Consider the following 7,673-nt stretch of genomic DNA (forward strand, 5'->3'; position numbering starts at 1 on the left):
ATTCACTGCTCTCTGGCTGAAGACATTTCTTGTCATCTCTGTTCTAAAGAGTCTTCCCTTCACTCTAAGGTCATGCCCTCAGATCCTAGTCCCTCATGCTAATGCAAATATTTTCCCAATGTCCACTCTGTCCAGGCCATTCAGTATTCTGTAAGTTTCAAGTAGATTCTGAACTCCATTGAGTATAGACTGAGAGTCCTCAAACCTTCCTCATATGTTAAACCTTTCTTTCCCGGGATCATTCTCGTGAAGCTCCTCTGGATCTGCTCCAGGGCCAATATATCCTTCATGAGGTCGGGGCCCAAATTGCTCATGATATTCTAAATGCGGTCTGCCTTATAAAGCCTCAGAAATATATTTCTGCTTTGTTATTCTAGTACTCTTGAAATAAATGCCAACATTGCATTTGCCTTCCTAACTATTAACTCAACCTGCAAGTTAACTTAAAGAGAATCCTGGACTTGGATTCCCAAGTCTCTTTGCACTTCAGATTTCTGTATTTTCTCCCAATTTAGAAAATAGTCCACGCCTCTATTCCTCCTACCAAGGTGTATGACCTCACATTTTCCCACATTGTATTCCAATGTTATTTCTTTGCCCACTCTCCGAGCCTGTCTAAATCCTTCTGCCTCCCTGCCTCCTCATTGTACTTGTTCCTCCATCTATCTGTTAATCATCTGCAAACTTAGTCAGAATATACCCTCAGTTTCTTCATCCACATCACTAATGTATAAAGTGAAAAGTTGTGGTCCCAACCCTGACCCTTGTGGAACATCACTAGTCACTGGCTGCCATCCTGAGAAGGACCATTTTATCCTACTCTCTGCTTTTTTCCAGACAGCCAATTTCTTATCCATGCTAGTACCCTGCCTCTAACACTGTAGGCTGTTACTCAGCAGCCTCTGTGCAGGCCTTCTGGAAGTCCAAGTAGATAATATCCATTGGCTCTCCTTGGTCTAACCTGCTGGTTATCTCCCCAAAGAATTCTAATAGATTTGTCAGGCATGACCTCCCTTTGATGAAACCATTTTACCATTTTACCCTGTACTTCCAAGTGTTCAGAAATTTCATCCTTCACAATGCTACTCGACCTGTAATTTCCTGTCTGTTGTCTCACTCCCTTCTTAAATAGGGGGGCTACATTAGCAATTTTCCAGTCCTCTGAGACCCTTTCTGACTCCAGTGATCCTCGAAAGATCACTAATAACACTCCACTGTCTCTGGTGTATAGACTATCTAGGTGATTTATCCACCTTCAGACCTTTCAGTTTTACTAGCACTTTCTCCTTGATGATGGCCACCATACTCACCTCTGCCCCCGGACTCTCTTGAATTTGTGGGATGTTACTCGTGTCTTCCACCATGAAGAGTGACACAAGTACTTGTTCAGTTCCTCAACCATTTCTTTGTTCCCCACTACTACTTCTCCAGTATCACTTTCCAGCAGTCCAATGTCTACTTTTACCTTTCTTCTGCCCTTTATATGTCAAAAGAAATCCTTGCAATCTTCTTTTATGTTTCTGGCTAGCTTACTGTCATTTTAATCTTTTCCCTCTTTATTTCATTCTCAGTTGTCCTGTTGGTCTTTTAAGCATCTCAATTCCCTGGCTTCCCACTGCCCTTTGCCGCATTATATGCTTTCTCTTTTGCTTTTACGCAGTCCCTGACTTTCCTTGTCAGGCATGGTTGCCTCTTCCTCCCTGTACCATGCTTCGTTTTCCTTGGGATGAATCTCTGCTCTGTCTCTCTAATCACTCCCAGAAACTCCAGCCATTGCTGTTCCACTGTCTGTCCTGCTAGCCTCCTCTCCCAGTCAACTCTGGTCAGCTCCTCCCTCATGCCTCTGTAGTTGCCTTTATTCAACTGTAATACTGTTACGTCTGATTCCAGCTTCTCCCTCTCAAATTGCAGAGTAAATTCTACCATATTATGGTCACTGCCTCCTAAGGGTTCCTTCACCTTAAGGTCCTGTATCAAGTCTGCTCCATTACGTACCACTAAATCCAAAATTGCCTGTTCCCGAGCGGATTCCCCCACAAGCTGCTCCAAAAAGCTATCCCATAGACATTCTACAAATTACTTTTCTTGTGATCCACTACCAATCTGATTTTCCCTGATCACCTGCATATTGAAATCCCCCATGATCACTATAACCCTGCCTTTCTTACATGGCTTTTCTAGCTCATGTATCTTGTGTCTCACATCCTGATTATTGTGTGGAGGCCTGTACGTTATTTCTTTTATGGCTTCTTTACCTTTGCGGTTCCTCAATCCTACCCACTCAGGTTCTACATCATCTGACTTTACATCGTTTCTTGCAAGTGATTTATATGCATTTCTTACTAATAAGGCAACCTTGCCCCCTCTGTCCACCTGCCTGTCTCTTTGCTAGGATGTATATCCTTGAATATTCAGCTCCCAATCCTGATCCCCTTGCAGCCATGTCTCCGTGATGTCCACCATGTCATACCTGCCAATATTGATCTGCACCACAAGCTCATTTAACTTTTCTCATATACTGCATGCATTCAGATACAACACCTTCAGTCTGTATTGACCATCACTCTCCTCATGGTCATCCCTTTATCCGATCTGATGAAGTTAGATTTCTAACCCTTTCCAAACACTCTGTCCTATTTTGTGCTCTGGAGACTTTGATAACCGCTCCTGAGTTCTCCTTTGCTCTTATTTTTTCAAATTTTTCCACGCAGTTGAATCCACTACCATCACCAACACCAACACCCTCCCCTCACTGCCTTCCCCAGCACCCCCCCCCCCCCCCAGACCCCCATGCTAATCTGTTGCGTTGTTTCCCTATTCCCCACTTTCTAGTTTAAATTCCTGTTGACCACCCTATTTATCCTACCTGCTAGAACACTGGTTCCCAGCACGGGTCAGGTGGAAACCGTCCCAGTGGTACAGATCCCTCCTGTTCCAATACTGATGCCAACGTCCCATGAGATGGAGCCCCTCGTTCCCAAACTACTCCTTTAGCCAATGGTTTCCTTCCCTTATTCTTGTGTTCCTTTGCCAATTTACACATGGCTCCAGTAGTCATCCGGAGGTTATAAACCTTGAGGACTTGTTTTAAAATTTAGTTCCTAATTTCTGATAGTCCCTAAAGAGGTCCTCTTTCCTCATCTGGCCTATGTTGTTTGTCCTGATGTGGACCACAACAACTGGATCCTCCCCCTCCCTCTCCAATATCCTTTCAAGATGGTCAGAGATGTCTCCCACTCTGGCACTGGGCAGGCAACATGCTATGCGGGACTCCTGATTCAGCTGACAAAGGCTGCTATCCACTCTCCTAATTATAGAGTCCCCTACAACTACCACTTGTCGCTTTATTCCACCCCTCTTGAATGGCCTCCTGTACTATGTTGTAATCCTGTACTATGGTGCCGTGGTCAGCTGGCTTATCCTGCCTCCAGCCCTGTTCCTCATCCACACAGGGAGCAAGTACCTTGTACCTGTTGGACAAGGTCAAGAGCTGAGGATCCTCTGCTCCTGAACTCAGGATCCCACTACCAGCCTCACTTGCAATCACACCCTCCTGTCCCTGGCCACTGACTGCAATTAAGATACTTAATCTACCAGATGAGTTTGCCTCCTGAAACAAAGTGTCTGGGTAACACTCCCCCTCCTGGATGTATCATAGTGTCTGAAGCTCGGAGTCCAGCTCATCAATTCTGAGCAAAAGTTCCTCCAGCAACCAACACTTGCTACAGATGTGGTTACTGCAGTTAGCAATGGGATTAGCCAGCTCCCACATCCTACAGCTACAGCACATCACCTGCCCAGCCATCTTTATTAGTGATTAATTTATGAGTCAGTTAACATGCATTATTGCAATCTTAGTTATGTTTAATGTCAAAGTATAGAGTCATAGAGTCATAGAGATCTACAGCATGGAAATAGACCCTTTGGTCCAACTTGTCAATGCTGACCAGATATCCCAACCCAATGTAGTCCCACCTGCCAGCACCCGGCCCATATTCCTCCAAACCTTTCCTATTCATGTACCCATTCAAATGCCTCTTTTGTATCTTTCCCCTCTCACCCTAAACCTATGCCCTCTAGTTCTGGACTCCCCGACCCCAGGGAAAAGACTTTGTCTATTTACCCTATCCATGCCCCTCATAATTTTGTAAACCTCTATAAGATCACCCCTCAGTCTCCGACACTCCAGAGCAAACAGCCCCAGCCTGTTCAGCCTCTTCCCATAGCTCAAATTTTCCAACCCTGGCAAAATCCTTGTAAATCGTTTCTGAACCCTTTCAAGTTTCACAACATCTTTCCGATAGGAAGGAGAACAGAACTCATGCAATATTCCAACAATAGCCTAACCAATGTCCTGTACAGCCGCAACATGACCTCCCAACTCCTGTACTCAATACACTGACCAATAAAGGAAAGCATACCACTATCTCATCTACCTGCGGATCTACCTTCAAGGAGCTATGAATCTGCACTCCAAGGTCTCTTTGTTCAGCAACAGTCCCTAGGACCTTACCATTAAGTGTATAAGTCCTGCTAAGATTTGCTTTCCCAAAATGCAGCACCTCGCATTTATCTGAATTAAACTCCATCTCCATGGGCCCATTGGCCCATCTGGTCAAGACCCTGTTGTAATCTGAGGTAACCCTCTTCGCTGTCCACTACACCTCCAATTTTGGTATCATCTGCAAACTTACTAACTTGTACCTCTTATGCTCACATCCAAATCATTTATGTAGATGACAAAAAGTAGAGGACCCAGCACCGATCCTTGTGGCCTCCAGTCTGAAAAACGATCCTCCATCACCACTCTCTGTCTTCTACCTTTGAGCCAATTCTGTATCCAAATGGCTAGTTCTCCCTGTATTCCGTGAGATTTAACCTTGGTAATCCATCTCCCATGGGGAACCTTGTCGAACATCTTACTGAAGTCCATATAGGTCACAACTACCGCTCTGCCCTCATCAATCCTCTTTGTTACTTCCTTAAAAAACTCAATCAGGTTTGTAGACACGATTTCCCACGCACAAAGCCACATTGACTATCAGTCCTTGCCTTTCCAAATACATGGACATCCTGTCCCTCAGGATTCCCTCCAACAAATTGCCCACCACCGACGTCAGGCTCACTGGTCTATAGTTCCCTGGCTTGTCATTACCGCTCTTCTTAAACAGTGGCACCACGTTAGCCAACCACCAGTCTTCCGACACCTCACCTGTGACTATCAATTATACAAATATCTCAGCAAGAGGCCCAGCAATCACTTCTCTAGCTTTTCACAGAGTTCTAGGGTACACCTGATCAGGTCATGGGGATTTATCCACCTTTACCCATTTCAAGTCATCCAGCATTTCCTCCTCTGTAATATGGACATTTTGCAAGATGTCACCATCTACTTCCCTACAGAGTATATTTTCCATATCATTTTTCACAGTAAATACTGATGCAAAATATTCATTTAGTGTTTCCCCCATTTTCTGCGGCTCCACACAAAGGCCGCCTTGCTGATCTTTGAGGGGCCGTATTCTCTCCCTAGTTACCCTTTTGTCCTTAATGTATTTGTAAAAACTCTTTGGATTCTCCTTAATTCTATTTGCCAAAGCTATTTCATGTCCCCTTTTTGCCCTCCTGATTTCCCTCTTAAGTATACTCCTACTGCCTTTGTACTCTTCTAAGGATTCACTCGATCTATCCTGTCTATACTTTACACATGCTTCCTTCTTTTTCTTAACCAAACCTTCAATTTCTTCAGTCATCCAGCATTCCATATACCTACCAGCCTATCCTTTCACCCTAACAGGAATATACTTTCTCTGGATTCTCATTGTCTCATTTCTGAAGGCTTCCCATTTTCCAGCCGTCTCTTTACCTGCGAACATCTGCTTCCAATCAGCTTTTGAAAGTTCTTGTCTAATACCATCAAAATTGGCCTTCCTCCAATTTAGAACTTCAAACATTAACTGGCTCCTCTGATTTAGTAATCAAGTGATAACATCTTTTGGCCATCAACCCCCCACTAAAAAGACTGCAATCTGCTGAAACCATGAATTGAACCAAGGACCTTTAGATCTTTAGTCTAACGCTCTCCCAACTGAGCTGTTTCAGCTGACTACTACAGGCAGCAATGAAAAAGAAGTGAGAATTGCTCAATATACCTAATACCATGCCTGAATGACCTGATGATGTGTTCTGACATGTGGTGTTGTTCTGTCTTGCAAACAAATGAGAGAAGCTTCACCAAGCACTTGCCCATGGAAATAGTGATCCATTAGAGAATGTTTATTTCCATGCAGTTTGGTCATCCCAGCAGATTACAGTGATTTTAAGACCTTGCAGTACTAATATTATGCTTTCTGCCAGTCACAGCTGAGTCAGTTCCGCAGACAACTAATTGCACTTCACCACTCGGGGTTCTTGAAATGATCAGAAACTGCTTCAACCAGTTTAAAATAATGAGTCTGCTGGGCTGTATTTGCAGAAATTAATTCTTTAGCTGAATCTTACATTTGACAAAATTTGATTGGAGATAAAAGTCTTAAAATGTTCTCGAGGGAGAATCTGTGAGAAAAGCTCATGCGATATTTTTGGAACCATTTCCGATTATTCACAGCAAGGACTGATTTCATCCACTGGTCCTCTCATTATAATTGTAAGTCATTTCTGGCTCATCATTTCAAGGCTATTGTGTCGTGCAATTGTGCAGGAGAGCTTGAAATGATTAAACTTTTAATAGGCATCATTAAAGAACTTATTTCCTTTTTCTGAAAATATAAAACTTTCAATATTTGATTAAAACCTAAAAAGAAGTGCATAGCAGATTAGTTACTGTCAAAATGAAATGACTGTTCCAGATGCCTAGTGACCAGTGTTATTTTGTCAGCTTCCTGCATTACTACAAACAAACTCAACACAGGATTTGGGGACAATGCCTCTCATTAACCTCCTGAAGGCCAATTATCTTCTGGTCTGAGCATGTTCATCAGCAACTTCACCCACAGATTTAAACATTCCAAACTCATCTGTTTCCTAGGACTCCCTTGGTCAGTTCCCTTCTCGCAACTCCTGTTCACTTAGCTCTCCCTGATAGTCTTTGTGCTATCTGATTGCCTTAAAGGACCCCTTTGCTCAGCATTGTCTTAATCCCCATCAAAACCATTAGCCTCTCCTTCAAGATTTCAGCCTTGATCCATCCAGTCACTCCACTTCCTTCTTCAATCTTACTTTCTGCTCTGAGTTATTCACACTTCTCCAACCTCATCTTTGCCAAACTTTGCTGTTCAAATCTTTTCAGTTCAGTTTCTGCCCTACCTACAGTCCTTAACATAGAAACACAGAAGATGGGAGCAGGAAGTGGCCATTTGGCCTTTCAAACCTGCTTTGCAATTCATCACTATCACGGCTGATCGTCCAACTCAATAACCTAATTCTGTTTTCTCCCCATAACCTTTGATCCCAAGTGCTATATCTCGTCGCCTCTTGAATACATTCAATGTTTTAGCATCAACTACTTCCTGTGGTAATGAATTCCACAGGCTCACCATTCTTTGGGCGAAGAAATGTTTCATCTCCATCCTAAATGGTCTACCCTGAATCCTCAGACTGTGACCCCTGGTTCTGGATGCACCCCCCATCGGGAAAATCCTCCCTGCATCTACTCTGTCTAGTCCTGTTAGAAT

General features: G+C 43.5%; 1 non-coding gene across 1 annotated transcript; it reads right to left on the reverse strand.

Moving 5' to 3' along the window:
* Positions 1-6,030: 6,030 nt before the first annotated feature.
* trnaf-aaa (transfer RNA phenylalanine (anticodon AAA)) lies at positions 6,031-6,103 on the reverse strand. The gene has a single exon. It is a non-coding gene; the product is annotated as a tRNA-Phe (tRNA).
* Positions 6,104-7,673: the final 1,570 nt, after the last annotated feature.

Source organism: Chiloscyllium plagiosum, unplaced genomic scaffold (genome assembly GCF_037043375.1).
Source record: "Chiloscyllium plagiosum isolate Xiang-an unplaced genomic scaffold, Cpla_swu_hap1 HiC_scaffold_3, whole genome shotgun sequence".
NCBI lineage: Eukaryota > Metazoa > Chordata > Chondrichthyes > Orectolobiformes > Hemiscylliidae > Chiloscyllium > Chiloscyllium plagiosum.